Below are 19,339 nucleotides of genomic sequence, written 5' to 3'. Positions count from 1 at the left end.
TCCATTCCATTGCATTCTATTCCATTCTATTCCACTCCATTTCATTCCATTCCTTGCTTTCAACAGGATCTTATTCTCTACCCAGGGTGGAATGCAGTTCCAGAATCTCAGTTCCCATTTTATTTCATCATTCCATTCCGTTGTATTGCCGTACATTCCATTGCTTTGCATTGCATTGCATTCTGTTCCTTTCCATTCCATTCCATTCCTCTCCACCCCACTGAAGTCCACTTCACTCCACTCCATTCCATTTCATTCCATTGCTTTCCATTCCATTCCTTCCACTCCACCCCACTCCAATCCATACACACCACTCCACTATACTCCACCTCATTCCACTCCATACCATTCCATTCCACTCCATTGAAGTCCACTCCACTCCAATCCATTCCACTACATTCAACTCCACTCTACTCCACTCCATGCCATTCCACTCTATTCCATTCCACTCCATTCCATTCCATTCCTTTCTTTCGATAGGATCTCAGTCTGTTAGCGAGGCTGGAGTACAGTGGCACAATCTCAGCTCACATTTCATTTTACCATTGCATTCCATTCCATTCCATTTCATTCCATTCCATTGCATTCCACTCCACTCCACTTCAGTCCATTCCATTCCAGCCCATTCCACCCCATTCCATTTCATTCTTGCTTTCGAAAGTATCTCACTCTGTCACCGATTCTGGAGTGCAGTGTCACTATATCAGATAACATTTCATTTTACCATTCCATTCTATTCCATTCCATTCCACTCCACTCCACTCCAGTACTTTCCATTCCATTCCATTCCACTCCATTCCAACCCACTCCAGTCCACTCCACTACATTCCATTGCACTCCATCCCATTCCATTCCACTCCACTCCACTCCTCTTCAGTCCACTCCACTCCACTCCATTCCTTTCCATTCCATTAAGTTCCAATCCATTCATTTCCACTCCACTCCATTACATTCCTTTCTTTTGACAGGATCTCACTCTGTCACCGAGCCTGGAGTGCAGTGGCACAATCACAACTCACATTTCATTTCACCATTCTGTTCCATTTCATTCCATTCCATTCCATTACACTCCACTCCACCACACCCCACTCTATTCCAGTCCACTCCACTTCACTCCACTGCATTCCACTCCACTCCACTCAATTCCATTCCGTTCCATTCCACTCCATTCCATTCCATTCATATCTTTTGACAGGATATCACTCTGTCACCCAGGTTGGAGTGCAGTGGCAGAATCTCAGCTCATATTTCATTTCAGTTTTCCTTTCCATTCAATTATATACCATTCCATAGCATTCCATTCCATTCGACTCCACTCCACACTACTCTGCTCCATTCCATTCCTTTCCATTCCATTCCAGTCCATTGCACACCACTCCATTACATTCCATCCCATTCTATTTCACTCAGTTTCACTCCACTCCACTCTACTCGACTCCAGTCCACTCCCTTCTATTCCATTCCATCCCATTCCATTCCACTCCCTTACACTCCACTCCACTCCACTGCACTCCAATCCACTCCATTCCATTCCACTGCAAACAATTTCGTTCCACTCCATTGCCCTCCACTCCACTCCAATCCACTCCCGTCAACTCCACTCCAATCCATATCACTCCGTTCCACTCCATTGCATTCCATTACACTCCATTCCATTCCATTCCTTTCTTTCGACAGGATCTCATTGTCTCACCCAGGCTGGAGTGCAGTGGCACAATCTCAGATCACATTTCATTTCGCCATTCCATTCCATTGCATTCCATTCCATTCCGTTCATTTCCACTCTACTCCCCTCCACTCCATTCCACTCCACTCCATACCATTCCATCCCATTCCATTCCACTGCATTCCACTCCACTAAACTCCACTCCAAAGCACTGCATTCCACTCCATTCGATTCCATCCCTTTCCATTCCACTTCATTCCACTCCACTCCACTCCACTCCTCTCCACTCCACTACATTCAATTACATTCCGTCCCATTCAGTTGCACTCCATTCCACTGCACTCCACTCCACTCCACTCCACTCCATTCCAATCCACTGCATTCGTTTCCATTCCTTTCCATTCCAATCCACTGTCTACCATTCCATTCAATTCCATTCCACTCCTTTCCATTCCATTCCCTTCTTGCGAATGTATCTCACTTTGTCACCTAAGGTGGAGTGCAGTGGAACAATTTCAGCTCATATTTCATTTCAGCATTCCATTCCATTCCGTTCTATTCCATTCCACTACATTCCACACCTCTCCACTCTACTCAATTCCACCGAAATCCACTCTAACCCACTCCACTCCATTGCATTCCATCCCATCCAATTTCACTCCACTGCTCTCCTCTCCACTCCACTCCACTTCATTCCACTCCATTCCATCCAATCAATCCCGTTCCTTTCCACTTCATTCCACTCCACTACATTCCACTCCACTGCACTCCATCCCACTCCATTCCATTCCATTCCGTTGCAATCCACTTCATTCCATTCCATTCCTTTCTTTTGACAGGATCTCACACTGTCACCTAGGCTGGAGTGCAGTGGCACATTAACAGCTGACATTCCATTTCACCATACCATTCCATTCTGTTCCATTCCATTCGACTCCTTTCCACTCCACGCCACTCCACTCCTCTCCACTACATTCAATTCCACTCCATTCCACTCCATTCCATTCTATTCCATTCCATTCCATTGCATTCTGACCCACTCCATTCCACTCCACTCCACTCGACTCCATCCCATTCCTTTCCAGTCCATTCCACTGCACTCCACACAGCTCCACATCACTTCACTCCATTGCATTCCATTATATTCCACTCCATTCAATTCCATTCCTTTCTTTTGACAGGTTCTCACTCTAACACCCACAATGGAGTGCAGCGGCACAATCCCAACTCACATTTCATTACACCATTTCATTCCAGTCCATTCTATTGCATTCCATTCCATTGCATTCCATATCATTCCATTCCACTGCATTGCATTCCATTCCATTCAACTCCATTCCACTCCACTCCATTACTTTCCATTCCATTCCATTCTATTCCACTTCACTCCACTCCACTTCATGCAACTCCATTTCACTCCTTTCCATCCCATTCCATTCCACTCCATTGCAATCCACTCCTCTCCATTCCACCCCATTGCACTCCACTCTACTCCACTCCAATCCCTTCCATTCCAATCCATTCTATTCCATTCCTTTCTGTCGAGAGGTTCTCACTCTGTCACCAAGGCTGGAGTGCAGTGGAACAATCTTAGCTCACATTTCATTTCACCCGTCCATTGCATTGCATTCCATTCCATTCTAGTGCATTTCATTTCATTACATTCTGCTCTACTCCACTCCTCTGAACTATACTACAATCCACTCAACTCTATACCATACAATTCCATTCCAATCCTTTCCCCTCCACTCCACTGCAGTCCACTCCACTTCATCCCATTCCATTTCATGCCATTCCACTCCACTCCACTCCACTCCATTCCACTCCACTCCACTCCACCCCAATCCATCCTACCCCATTCCACTGCATTACCCTCAACTCCACTCCATTTCACTCCATTACTCTTCACTCCACTCCACTCCACTGCATTCCATACCATTCCTCTCCATTCCATTCCATTCCTTTCTTTCTACAGGATCTCACTCTGTTACCAAGGCTGGAGTGCAGCAGTAGAATGACAGCTCATATTTCATTTCACCATTCCATTCATTCCATTCCATTTCATTTCATTCCATTCCATTCCAGTCCATTGAATTCCATTCCACTCCAATCAACTCCATTCCATTCAACTTCATTCCACTCCATTCCACTCCATTCCACTCCATTCCATTCAATCCAATTCAATTCCACACCATTCCACTCCACTCCACTCCATTCCATTCAATCCAATTCAATTCCACACCATTCCACTCTAATCCACTCCACTCCACTCCAGTCTACTCCACTTCATTCCAGAATATTCCATCCCTTTCCATTCCACTCCATTCCTCTGCACTCCACTCCATTCCCTTCCTTTCCAATCTATTCCATTCCATTCCTTTCTTTCGACAGGGTCTCACTCTGTCACCGAGGCTGGAAGGCAGTGGAACAGTCTTAGCTCACATTTCATTTCACCCATCCATTGCATTCCATTTCATTCTTTTCCATTACATTACATTACATTCTGCTCCACTTCACTCTTCTGAACTCTACTTCAATCCACTCAACTCCATTCCATTCAATTCCATTCCAATCCATTCCCCTCCACTCCAGTGCAGTCCACTCCACTCCATCCAATTCCATTTCATTCCATTTCACTCCACTACACTGCACTCAACTACATTCCATTCCATTCCAATCCGTCCCATCCCATTCCACTGCATTGCCCTCAAATTCATTCCATTTGACTCCACTACGCTTCACTCCACTCCACTCCACTCCATTTCATATCTTTCCACTCCATTCCGTTCCATTCCTTTCTTTCGACATTATCTCACTCTGTCAACCAGGCTGGAGTGCAGCAGCACAATCACAGCTCACATTTCATTTCACCATTCCATTTCATTTCATTCCATTCCATTCCAATTCATTCCATTCCATTCCACTCCACTCCACTCCAATCCACTCCATTCCATCTCCTTCTACTCCATTCCAGTCCACTCCACTCCAGTCCACTCCACTCCATTCCATTCCATTCCATCCCTTTAATTTCCACTGCATTCCACTCCACTCCACTCCACTCCAGTCCACATCATCCCATTCCATTCTATACCTTTCTTTCGAAAGGATCTCACTCTGTCAGACAGGCTGGAATGCAGTGGCACAATCTCAGCTCAGATTTCATTTCACCATTAAATTCCCTTCCATGATATTCCATTCAATTCCATTCTTCTCAACTCCACTTCACTCCACTCCACTCCATTCCATCCCATTCCATTCTACTCCATTCCACTGCACTCTAGTCCACTCCTCTGCACTCCCTTATATTCCTTTCCATCCCATTCCATTCCACTCCATTCCACTCCACTGCTCTTCACTCACCTCCACTCCACTCCACTCCATTGCAATCCATTCCATTAAATTCCATTCCACTCCATTCTTATCCATTCCTTTCTTTAGAATGGATCTCACTCTGTCACACAGGCTACAGCGCAGTGAAATAATCTCAGTTCACATTTCATTTCACCGTTTCATTCCATTCCATTCCATTCCATTCCTCTCCATTCCTCTCCATTCCTCTCCAGTCCACTCCAGTCCATTAAATTCCATGCCATTCTATTACACTCCATTCCACTCCACTCCACTACACTCCACTACACTCCACTCCACTCCACTCCTTTCTACTCCATTCCATCCCTTTCATTTCCACTCCATTCCACTCCACTCACCCCATTCCAGTGCATTCCATCTCATTCCATTCCAGTCCATTCTAGCCTACTCTAGTGCACTCCACTCTGTTCCATTCCATTCCATCCCATTCCATTCCACTCCATTCCACTCTACTTCACTCCATTCCATTCCATCGCATTCCATTCCATTCCATCCCTTTCCAATCCATTCCATTCCACTCCATTCCACTCCACTGCACTCGACTCCACTCCAATCCACTCCACTAAATTGCATTCCATCCAATTCCATGCCATCCCATTCCACTCCACTCCACTGCTCTCCACTGCATTCCAATCCATTCAATCCCATTCCATTCCACTCCACTTCACTCCAGTCTATTCCTTTCTTTTCCATCCCATTCCATTCCACTCCCTTCTACTCCAATCCATACCACTCCATTCCATTCCTGTCCACCCATTCCATTCCATTCTATCCCATTCTATTCCACTCTATTCCACTGCATTCAACTCCTCTCCTCTCCACTCCTTTCCATTCCATTCCATTCCATCCCATTCCATTCCGTTTCATTGCTTTCCATTCCACTCCACTCCAATCCATTCCTTTCTTTTGAAAGGATCACACTCAGTCACCCACAGTGGATTGCAGTGGCACAATTTCAGCTAGTATTTCATTTCACAATTCTTTCCATTCCATTCCATTCCACTCCGCTCTGCTGCACTCCACTCCACTCCATTCCACACCATTCCTCTCCACTCCATTCCATTCCACTCCATTCTGCCCCACTCCCTTGCAGTCTAATCCATTCCATTCCAACCCATTCCATTCGACTCCATTCCACTCCACTCCCTTTCATTCCATTCCATCCCGATACATTCCACTAGATTCCACTCCACTCTACTCTATTCCACTACACTCCAGTCCACTCCACTCTTCTCCTTTGTATTCCATTCCATTGCATTCCACTGCATTCCAATTCATCCCATTCCATTCCATTCCATTGCATTCCAGTCCTATCCACTCCACTCCACACCCCTAAATTCCTTTCCATTCCATTCCATTCCATCTCAGTCCATTCCACTCCATTCCACTCCACTCCACTCCATTCCAGTCCGTTCTATTCCATTCCATTCCACTCCATTACATTCCATTCATTTCTTTCGAGAGGGTCTCACTCTGTAACCCAGGATGGAGTGCAGTGACAGAATATCAGCTCACATTTCATCTGACTATCCCATTCCATTGCATTGTATTCCACTGCATTCCAATTCATTCCATTGCATTCCATTCCATGCCGTTCCATTCCATTCCATTGCATTCCAGTTCACTGCACTCCACTCCACACCCCTCCTCCACTCCACACCCCTCCTCCACTCCACACCCCTCCTGCACTCCATTCCATTCAATTACATCCCATTCCATTCCACTCCATTCCACGCAACTCCACTCCACTCCACTTCACTCCACTCCATTCCATTCCATTCCATTCTACTCCATTCCTTGCCATTCCTTTCTTTCGACAGGATCTCATGCTGTCACCCAGGCTGGAGTGCAGTGGCACAATCTCAGTTCACATTTCATGTCATCATTCCATTCCATTCCATGCCATTCCATCTGACTCCACTCCACTGCACTCCACTCCACTTCATTCCATTCCACGGCAGTCCACTGCATTCCACTCCAATGCATTCCATTCCATTCCATTCCATACCACTCCATTCCTCTCCACTCCACTCCACTCCATGCCATTCCATCCCATTCTGTTCCACTGCATTAGACTCCACTCCACTCCACTCCTGTCTATTCCATTCCATTCCATCCCTTCCCATTCCACTCAATTCTAGTCCACTCCACTACACTTCACTCCACTTCAATCCACCCAACTCCACTCCAATCCACTCAACTCCACTACACTCCACTCCATTCCATTCCATTCCTTTCCACTCCATTACGTTACATTCCTTTCTTTCAACAGGATCTCACTCTGTCTGAGAGGTTGGAGTGCAGTGGCACAATCTCAGCTCACATTTAATATCTCCTACCATTCCATTCTACTCCTTTCCATTCCATTCCATTCAAGTCCACTCCACTCCACTAAACTCCCCTCCACTCCACTCCATTCCACTCCATTCCACTCCTCTTCTCTTCAGTCCACTGCCTTCAATTCCATCACATTACATTCCACTCCATTCCACTCCATTCCACTCCACTACCCTAAATTACATTTGACTCCATTACACTCCAGTCCACTCCGTTCCATTTCATTCCATTCCACTCTATTCCACTCCATTCCACTCCACTTTACTCCACTCCACCCCAGTCAATTCCATTCCAACCAATTGTATTCCACTCCATTCCACTTCACTCCATCCCACTCCTCTCCATTCCGTTCCACTCCACTCCATTCCATTCCTCTCCATCCAATTACATGACATTCCAATCCATTCTATCCCATTCTATTCAACTATTCCACTCCAATCCACTCCACTAGATTCCATACCACTCCATCCCATTTCATTCCACTCTGTTCCACTCCACTCCACTCCTTTCCACTCCATTCCATTCCATTCCACTCCATTCCATTCCATTCCTTTCATTCGACAGTATCTCAGTCTGTCACCAGGCTGGAGTGCAGTGGCACAATCTCAGCTCATATTTCATTTCACCATTTCATTCAATCGTATTCAGTTTTAATGCATTCCATTACATTCCTTTCCATTCCACTCCACTAAACTCCATTCCATTCCATCCCATTCCATTCCACTCCATTCCACTGCACTCCACTGCACTCCATTCCACTCCATTGCATTCCATGTCATTCCATCCCTTTCCATTCCACTCCATTCCACTCCATTCTGCTCCACTGCACTCGACTCCAATCCAATCCACTCCACTCAATTTCATTCCATCCTGTTCCATGCCACCCCATTCACTCCACTCCACTCCATTGCATTCCATTGCATCCCATTCCATTCCGCTCCACTCCACTCAACTCCAGTCTTTTCCATTCTTTTCCATCCCATTCCATTACACTCCATTCTACTCCAATCCACTCCACTCCATTCCATTCCACTCCATCCCATTCAATGCCATTCCAACCCATTCTATTCCACTCAATTCCTCTCCACTCCATTCCTCTCCTCTCCACTCCTTTCCATTCCAGTTAATTTTATTCCATTCAATTCAATTCCACCCCACTCCATTCCATTCCTTTCTTTTGAAAGGATCACACTCTCTCAACCACACTGTATTGCAGTTGCATAATTTCAGCTAACATTTCATTTCACCATTCTTTCCACTAAATTCCATTCCATTCCACTCTGCTCCACTCCACTCCACTCTGCTCCACTCCACTCCACTCCATTCCATTCCACTCCATTCTGCTCCACTCCCTTGCACACCAATCCATTCCATACCATCCAATTCCATTCCACTCCATTCCACTCCAATCCACTCAATTTCATTCCATTCCATCCCATTACATTCCACTAAATTCCACTCAACTCTTCTCCATTCCACTCCACTGCACTCCACTCCACTCCACTCCAATCCACTCCACTGATTTCCATTCCATTCAAATCCACTGCATGCCTTTGTATTCCTTTCTTTGGACAGGATCTCACTGTTTACACAGGCTGCAATGTGCATGGAAAAAGGAACTATCTTCACATAAAAACTAGTGAGAAGCTTGCTGAGAAACTTTCTGATGTGTGCATTCATCACACAGAGTTGAAACTTTCTTTTGATTGAGCAGTTTGGAAAGAGTTATTTTTGTAGATTCTGCAAAGGTATATTTGGGAGGGCATTGAGGCCTATGTTCAAAAAGGAAATATCTTCACGTAAAAACAAAAAGGGAGTTTTCTGACAAACTTCTTTGTGATGTGCACATTCTTCTCACAGGGTTGAACCATTCTGCTTATTGAGCCGTTTGGAAACAGTCTTTTTGTAGAAAATCCAAAGGGATATCTGGGAACACGTTGGGGCAGATGGTGAAAAAGGAAATATCTTCACATAAAAAGTAGAAAGAAATTTTCTGAGTAACTCCTTTGTGACATGTGCATTCATCACACAGAAGTAAAAGTTTCTTCCCATTGAGCAGTTAGTTTTTAAGTGAAGATATTTCCGTTTTCACAAAAGACCTCAAACCGCCTACATATATCCCTTTGCAGATTCTATAAAAAGACTCCAAACGGCTTAAAGAAAGCCTCCACTCTGCGAGAGGAAAGCACACATCACAGAGAAGATTCTCAGAATGTTTCTGTCTAGTTTTATTTGTTGATACTCAATTTCTCACCATAGGCCTCAAACCACTCATAAATAACCCTTTGCAGATTCTACAAAGACTGTTTCCAAACTACTCAATCAAAAAAAAGGTTCAACTCTTTGAGGTGAATGAACACATCACAAAGAAGTTTCTCAGAAAGCTTCTGTCTAGTTTTTATTTGAAGATATTTCCTTTTTCAATATAGGTCTCAAAGCCCTCACAAATATCCCTTTACAGATTTTACAAAAAGACTATTCCAAAACTGCTCAACCTAAATAAAGCTTCAACTCTTTGAGATAAATGCACACATCACAAAGAAGTTGCTCAGAAAGCTTCCGTCCAGTTTTTATGTGAAGATACTCCCATTTTCACCATGTCTCAAAGCATTCAAATTATCACTTTGCAGATTCTACAAAAAGACATTTTCCAACCTGCTCTATCTAAAGAAAGGTTCAACGCTGTGAGAAGAATGCATACATCAAAAAGAAGTTTCTCAGAATGCTTCTGTCTAGTTTTTATGTGAAGATATTTCCTTTTTCACCATAGGCCAAAAAGGGATCACAAATATACCTTTGTACATTCTACAAAAGGACTGTTTCCAAACTACTCAATCCAAAGATAGGTTCAGCTCTTTGGGATGAATGCACACATCACAACGAAGTTTCTCAGAATGCTTCTGTCTAGTTTTTGTGTGAAGATATTTCTTTTTTCACCATAGGCTTCAAAGGGCTCACAAATATCGCAAAGCAGATTCTACAAAAAGACTCTATCCAAACTGACCAATGAAAAGAAGACTTCAAATCTGTGAGATGAATGAGCACATCACAAAGAATTTTCTCAGAAAGCTTCTGTCTAGTTTTTATGTGAAGATATTTCCATTTTCACCATAGACCTGAAACCGTCTACATATATCCCTTTGCAGATGATTATACAAAAAAATTGTTTCCAAACTGCTCAATCAAAGAAAGCTTTCTACTCTGTAAGATGAATGAACACATCACAGAGAAGTTTCTCAGAAAGTTTCTGTCTAGTTCTTATTTGTTGATACTCCCTTTTTCACCATAGGCCTTTAACCGCTCATAAATAACCCTTTGCAGACTCTACAAAAGGACTGTTTCCAAACTGCTCAACCAAACGAAAGTTCAGCTGTGTGAGATGAATGCACACATTACAAAGAAGTTTCTCAGAACGTTTCTGTCTAGTTTTTATGTGAAGATACTTCTTTTTCACCATAAGCTTCAAAGCGTTCACAAATTTTCCTTTGCAGATTCTACAAAAAGACTGTTTCCAAACAGCTCAATCAAAAGAAAGGTTCAACCCTGTGTGATGAATGCACACATCACAAAGAAGTTTCTCTGAAGGCTTCTGTCTAGACGGTATTTGTGGATATTTCCTTTTTCACAATAGGCCTCAAAAAGATCACAAATATCCCTTTGCATATTCTACAAAAAGACTGTTTCCAAACTACTCAATGAAAGAAAATTCAACTCTGTGAGATGAATGCACACATCACAAAGTGGTTTCTCAGAATGCTTCTGTCTAGTTTTTATATGAAGATATTTCCTTTTTTACCACATTCCTCAAACCACTCAAAATCATCCCTTTGCAGATTCTCCAAAAACACTGTTTCCAAACTGCTCAATCAAAAGAAAGATTGAACTCTTTGAGATGCATACACCCATCACAAAGAAGCTTCCCAGAAAACATGAGTCTAGTTTTTATGTGAAGATATTTCCTATTCACCATAAGCCTCAAAGCATTCACAAATATCACTTTGCAGGTTCTACGAAAAGACTGTTTCCAAACTGCTCAATCAAAAGAAAGTTTCAACCCTGTGAGATGAGTGCACACATCACAAAGAAGTTTTTCGGTAAGCTGCTGTCTACATTTTATTTTTCAATATTTCCTTTTTCACCATAAGACTCAAACTGCTGAAACATATCACTTTGCAGATTCTACAAAAAGACGGTTTCAAACCTGCCCAATGAAAAGAAAAGTTCAACTCTCTGAGATGAATGCACACATCACAGAGAAGTCTCTCAGAATGCTTCTATCTAGGTTTTATGTGAAGATATTTCCTTTTTCACTGCAGACCTCAAACCGCTCATAAATATCCCTTTGCATATTCTAAAAAAAGACTATTTCCAACCCGATAAGTTGAAAAAAAGTTTCCACTCTTTGAGAATAATGCACACATCACAAAGAAGTTTCTCAGAAAGCTTCTGTCTTGTTTTTATGTGAAGATATTTCCTTTTTCACCATAGGACTCAAAACGCCTTCAAATATCCCTTTATAGATTCTACAAAAAGTCTTTTTCCAAACTGCTCAATCAAAACAAAGGTTCAACTCTGTGAGATGAAAGCACACATCTCAGAGAACTTTCTCAGAAAGCTTCTGTAAAGTTTTTATATAAAGATATTTCCTTTTTCACCACGGGCCTCAAAGAGCTCAAAAATGTCTCCTTACAGATTCTTCAAAAAGACGGTTTTTGAATTGATGAATCAAAACAAATGTTCAACTCTGTGAGATGAATGTGCACATCCTAAAGAAGTTTCTCAGAAATCTTCTTTATAGGTTTAGGTGAAGATATTTCCTTTTTCACCATAAGCCTGAAAGCATTCACAGATATCACTTTGCAGATTGTACAAAAAGACTGTTTAAAAACTGCTCAATCAAAACAAGAATTCAACTATGTGAGACGAATGTACACATCACAAAGAAGTTTCTCAGAAAGCTTCTGTTTAGATTTTATTTGCGGATAATTCCTTTTTCACTGTAGGTTTCAAACTGCTCACAAATATTCCTTGCAGTTTCTAAAAAAGACTGTTTCCAAACGACTCAATCAAAAGTGAGGTTCAACTCTGTGAGATGAACACACACATCACAAAGAAGTTTCTCAGGAAGCTTCTGTCTAGTTTTTATGTGAAAATAATTCCTTTTTCAACATAGGCCTCAATGGGCTCACAAATATCCTCAGGTAGAGTCTACAAAAAGACGTTTCCAAACTACTCAATCAACAGGAAGATTCAAGTCTGTGAGATGAATGCACACATCACAAAGAAGTTTCTCAGAGAGCTTCTGTCTAGATATTATTTGAGGATATTTCCTTTTTCACCATAGGCCTCAAAGGGCTCACAGATATCCCTTTGCAGATTCTACAAAGACACTGTTTCCAAACTGCTCAATCTAAAGAGGGGTTCAACACTGTAAGCTGAAGGCACACATCACAAAGAAGTTTCTCAGAATGCTTCTTTCTAGTTTTTATTTGAATATATTTCTTTTTCACCATAAGCCACAAAGCGTTCCAAATATCCACTTTCAGATTCTACAAAAAGCGTCTTTCTAAACTGGTCAATCAAAAGATAGGTTCAATTCTGTGAGATGAATGGACACATCACAGAGAAGTTTCTCAGGATGCTTCTGTCTCGTTTTTATGTGAAGATACTACCTTTTCCAACATAGGCCTCAAAGCACTCCAAATATCCAATTGCAGTTTCTACAAAAACAGTGTTTCACAACTGAAAAATCAAAAGAAAGGTTCATCTCTGTGAGATGAATGCACACATCACAAAGAAGTTTCTCAGAGTGCTTTTGTGTACTTTTTAAGTGAAGATATTTCCTTTTTCACCATAGGCCTCAAAGTGCTGCAAATACTCACTCGCAGATTGTACAAAAAGAGTGTTTCAACACTGCTCAATAAAGAGAAATATTCATCTCTGTGAGATGAATGCACACATCACAAAGAAGTTTCTCAGAATGCTCCTGTTTAGTTTTTATGTGAAGATATTTCCTTTTCCACTGTAGACACCAAGGCACTCCAAACATCCACTTGCAGATTCTACAAAAGGACTGTTTCAAAACTGCTCAATCAAAAGAAGGATTCAACTCTCAGGGATGAATGCACACATCACAAACAAGTTTCTCAGAATGCTTCTGTCCAGTTTTTGTGTGAAGGTATTTGCTTTTCCACTCTAGGCCACAAAGTGTTCCAAATATCCACTTAAAGATTCTACAGTAAGAGTGTTTCAAAACTGCTCAATCAAAAGAAGGTTTCATCTCTGTGAGTTGAATGCACACATCACAAATAAGTTTCTCAGAATGCTACTGTCTGGTATTTATTTGAAGATATGTCCTTTTCCACCATAGGCCTCCATCTGCTCCAAATATCCATTTGCAGATACTACATAAAGAGTGTTCCAAAAATGCTCTATCAAAAGAAAGGGTCAACTCTGTGAGTTCAATGCACACATCAAAAGGGAGTTTCTCAGAATGCTTCTGTTTAGTTTTTGTGTGCAGATATTTCCTTTTCCACCATAGTCCCCAAAGTGCTCCAAACATCCACATGCAGATTCTACAAAAAGTGTGTTTCAAAACTGCTCAATCAAAATAAACTTTCAACTCTGTGAGATGAACACTGACATCACAAAAAAGTTTCTCAGAAAGCTTCCGTCTAATTTTTATATGAAGATATTTCCTTTCCCACCATAGGGCTCAGAGCGCTCCAAATATCCACTTGCAGATCCTACCAAAAGAGAGTTTGAAAACTGCTCAATAAATAGAAAGTTTAAACTCTGTGAGATGAATGCAAAGATCAAAAAGAAGTTTCTCAGAATGCTTCTGCCCAATTTTCATGTGAAGATATTTCCTTTTCCACCGTATGCCTCAAAGCGCTCCAAATATCCACCTGCCGATTCTACAAAAGTGTGTTTCAAAACTGCTCAATCAAAAGAATGTTTCAACTCTCTGAATTGAATGCACTCATCACAAATAATTTTCTCAGAATGTTCCTGTCTAGTATTAATGTGAAGATATATCCTTTTCCACCATATGCCTCAATCCACTCCAAATATCAACATGAAGATATTACAAAAAGAGTGTTTCAAAACTGATCCATCAAAAGAAATGTTCAACTCTGAGAGCTGAATGCACACATCACAAACAATTTTCTCAGATTGCTTCTGTGTAGTTTTTATGTGAAGGTATTTTCTTTTACACTATAGGCCCCAAAGTGCTTGTAACATTCACATGGAGATTCTACAAAAAGAGTGTTTCAAAATTGGTCAATCAAAAGTAAGGTTCAACTCTGTGAGATGAATGCACACATCACAAAGAAGTTTCTCAGAAGGCTTCGGTCTAATTTTTATGTGAAGATATTTCCTTTTCCATCATAGGCTTCAAAGCTCTCCAAATATCCACCTGCAGATTCTACAGAAGAGTGTTTCAAAACTGCTGAATCAAAAGAAATGTTCAACTCTCTGAGATGAACGCACACATCATTAGGATGTTTGTCAGAATGCTTCTGTCTAATCTTTATATGAAGAAATTTCCTTTTCAAACATTGACCACAAAGTTCTCCTAATATCCACTTGCAGATTCTACAAATAGAGTGTTTATAAACTGCTCAGTCAAAAGGAAGGTTCAACTCTGTGAGATGAAAGCACACATCACAAAAAAGGTTCTCAGAATGCCTCTGTCTAGTTTTTATGTGAAGATATTTCCTTTTCCTCCACGGGCCTCAAACTCTCCAAATATCCAATTGCGGGTTCTACAAAAAGAGTGTTTTAAAACTGCTCTACCAAAATAAAGGCTCAAGTCTGTGAGCTGAATGCACACATCACAAAGAAGTTTCTCAGAATGCCTCGGTCTAATTTTTATGTGAAGATATTTTCTTTTCCACCACAGGCCTCAAAGCCCTCCAAATATCCACCTGCAGATTCTACAGAAGAGTGTTTCAAAACTGCTCAATAAAAACAAATGTTCAACCCGGTGAGATGAAAGCACACATCACTAGGATGTTTCTCAGAATGCTTCTGTCTAATATTTATATGAAGATATTTCCTTTTCAAACATTGACCTCAAAGATCTATAAATATCCACTTGCAGATTCAACAAATAGTGTGTTTAAAAACTGCTCAGTCAAAAGAAAGGTTCAACTCTGTGAGATGAACACACACATCACAAAAAAGTTTCTCAGAATGCTTCTGTGTAGTTTTTATGTGAAGATATTTCCTTTTCCTCCAAGGGCCTTAAACTCTCCAAATATCCAATTGCATGTTCTACAAAAAGAGTGTTTTAAAACTGCTCAATCAAAATAAAGGTTCAACTCTGTGAGATGAATGCACACATCACAAAGAAGTTTCTCAGAATGCATCTGTCTAGTTTTTACATGAAGATATTTCCTTTTCCACCATAGCCCTCAAAGCTACCCAAATATCCACTTGCAGATTCTACAAAAAGAGTGTTTCAACACTGTTTAAATAAAAGAAATGTTCAACTCTGTGGGATGAATCCACATGTCACAAAGAAGTTTCTCAGAATCCATCTGTCTTGTTTTAATGTGAAGATATTGCCTTTTCCAGTAAAGGTCACAAATCACGCAAAATATCCACTTGCAGATTCTACTAAAACTGTGTTTAAAAACTGCTCAATCAAAAGAACAATTCAAAGTTGTGAGTTGAATGCACGCATAACAAAGAAGTTTCTCAGAATGCTTCTGTGTAGTTTTTATGTGAGGACATTTCCTTTTCCACAATAGGCCTCAAAGAGCTCCAAGTATCCCCTTCAGATTCTACAAAAACAGTGTTTCCAAACTGTTCAATCAAAAGAAAAGTTCAACTCTGTGACATGAATGCACACATCACAAAGAAGTTTCTCTGAAGGCTTCAGTGTAGTTTTTCTCTGAAGATATTTCCTTATCCAAAATCGGCCAGCGACGGCTCTAAATATCCACTTGGAGATACTACAAAAAGAGAGTTTCATAACAGTTCAATCAAAAGATAGTTTCAAATCTGTGAGTTGAAAGCACACATCACAAAGAAATTTCTCAGAATGCTTCTTTGTAGTTTCTTTGTGGAGATATTTCCTTTTCCACCACAGGCCATAAGCACTCCAAATATCCACTTGCAGATTCTACAAAAAGAGTGTTTCCAAACTGTTCAATCTAAAGAAATGTTCCACTATGTGAGATGAATGCACACATCACAAAGTGATTTCTCAGAATGCTTCTGTGTAGTTTGAAGGTGAAGATATTTCCTCTTCCACAATAGGCATAAAAGCGCTTCAGATATCCACTTGCATATTCTACAAAAAGTGTTTCTAAACTGCTCAATCAAAAGAAACGTTTAACTCTGTGAGATGAATGCACACATCACACGAAGTTTCTCAGAATGCTTCTTTGTAGTTTTTCTATGATGTTACCTTTTCCACCATAGGCCTAAAATCACTCCAAATTTCCAACGGCATATCCTACAAAAAGACTGTTTAAAAACTGCTCAATCAAAAGAAAGTGTCAACTGTCTGAGATGAATGCACACTTCACAAGAAATGTCTCAGAATGCTTCTGTGTTGTTTTTATGTGAATATATTACCTTTTCTGCAAAAGGCCTCAAAGGCTTCAAATATCCACTTGCAGATACCATAAAAAGAGTGTTTCAAAAGTGCTCCATCAAAAGAAAGGTTCAAATCTGGGAAATGAATGCACACATCACAAAGAAGTTTCTCAGCATACTTCTGTGTAATTTTTATGTGAAGATATTTCCTTTTCCAAAATAGGTCACAAAAGTCTCCAAATATCCATTGCAGATTCTACAAAAGGAGAGATTGAAACTGCCGAATCAAAAGATAATTTCAACTCTGTGAGTTGAATGCACACATCAAAAAGAAGTTTCTCAGAATGTTTTTTCTGTTTTTTATGTGAAGATATATCCTTTTCCACCATAGACCACAAAGCTCTCCTAACATCCACTTGCAGATTCTCCAAAAAGAGTGTTTCCAAATTGCTCCATCAAAATAAAGGTTCAACTGTGTGAGATGAAAGCACAAATCACAAAGAAGTTTCTCATAATGCTTCTATGTAGTTTTTCTGTGAAGATATTTCTTTTTCCACAATAGGCCTTAAAGTTCTCCAGATATCCACTTGCAGATTTTTAAAAAGACTGTTTCAAAACTACTCAATCAAATGAAATTTTCAACTCTGTCAAATGAATGAACACATCACAAAAAGGTTTCTCAGAATACTTCTGTGTAGTTTTCATATGAAGATATTTCCTTTTCCACCATATGCCACAAAGGGCTCCAAATATCCACTTGCAGATTCTACAAAAAGAGAGTTTCAAAACTGCTTTATCAAAAATAGCTTCAACTCTGTGAGTTGAATGCACACATCACAAAAAATTTATCAGAATGATCCTGTGTAGTTTTTCTGTTATTTCCTTTTCCAAAATAGGCCAGAAAGGTCTATAGATATCCACTTTCAGATTCTGCAAAAAGAGATATTCAAAACTGCTCAATGAAAAATAGTTTCAACCCTGTGAGTTGAGTGCACACATCAGAAAGAAGTTTCTCATAATGCTTCTGTGTACTTTTAAGGTGAAGATATTTCCTTTTCCACCATAGGCCTCAAAGCGCTCCAAATTTCCACTTTCAGATTCTACAAAAACAGTGTTTACAAACTGCCAAATCAAAGGAAAGGTTCAACTCTGTGAGATGAGTGCACACATCACAAAGAAGTTTCTCAGAATGCTTCTGTGTTGTTTCTACGTGAAGATGTTTCCTTTAACACCATAGACGGAAAAGGGCTCTAAATATCCGCTTGCAGATACTACAAAAAGAGATTTTCAATACTGCTCTATTAAAAGATAGGTTGAACTCTGTGAGTTGAATGCACACATCACAAGGAGTTTCTCAGAATGCTTCTGTGTAGTTTTTATGTGAGGATATTTCCTTTTCCACAATAGGCCTCAAAGGGCTCCAAATATCCACTTGCAGATTCTACAAAAAGAGTGTTTCCTAACTGTTCAATCAAAAGAAATGTTCACATCTGTGAGATTAATGCACACATCACAAAGTAGTTTCTCAGAAGGCTTCTTTGTAGATTTTCTGTGAACTTATTTCCTTTTCCAAAATAGGCCAGAAAGGGCTCCAAATATGCATATGCAGATTCTACAAACAGAGTGTTTCAAAAGTGCACATTTAAAAGAGATGTTCAACCCTGTGAAATGAATGCACACATTACAAAGAAGTTTCTCAGAAGGCTTTTGTATAGTTTTTAAGTGAAGATATTTCCTTTTCCAAAATAGACCACAAAGGGCTCCAAATATCCACTTGCAGATTCTTCAAAAAGAGAGATCCAAAACTAGTCAATCAAAAGAAAGGTTCAACCATGTGAGATGAATGCACACATTGCAAAGAATTTTCTGAAAATGTTTCTGTGTTTTTTTTTGTGAAAATATTTCCTTTTCCACCATAGGCTGTAAAGGGCTCCAAGTATCAACTTGCAGATTCTACAAAAGTGACTTTCAAACTGCTCTATCAAAAGTGAGTTTCAACCCTGTGAGTTGAATGCACACATCACAAAGAAGTTTCTCAGAATGCTTCTTTGTAGTTTTTATGTGAAAGTATTTCCTTTTCCACTATAGGCCTCAAAGCATTCCAAATATCCACTTGCAGATTCTACAAAAATTGTGTTTCCAAAATGATGAATCAAAGAAAGTTTCAACTCTGTGAGTTGAATGCACACATCACAAAGGAGTTTCTCACAATGCTTCTGTGTAACTTTTAGTGAAGATATTTCCTTTCCACAATAGTCCGCAAAGGCTCCAAATACACACTTGCAGATTTTACAAAAAGAGAGTTTCCAAACTACTTTATCAAATGATAAGTTCTACTCTGTGAGTTTAACCACACCTCACAATTAAGTTTGTCAGAAAGCTTCTGGGTAGTTTTTATCTGAAGATATTTCCTTT

The sequence above is a fragment of the Pongo abelii genome, chromosome 16 (assembly GCF_028885655.2).
Source record: "Pongo abelii isolate AG06213 chromosome 16, NHGRI_mPonAbe1-v2.0_pri, whole genome shotgun sequence".
NCBI lineage: Eukaryota > Metazoa > Chordata > Mammalia > Primates > Hominidae > Pongo > Pongo abelii.
Note: the sequence above shows the minus strand (reverse complement) of the source record.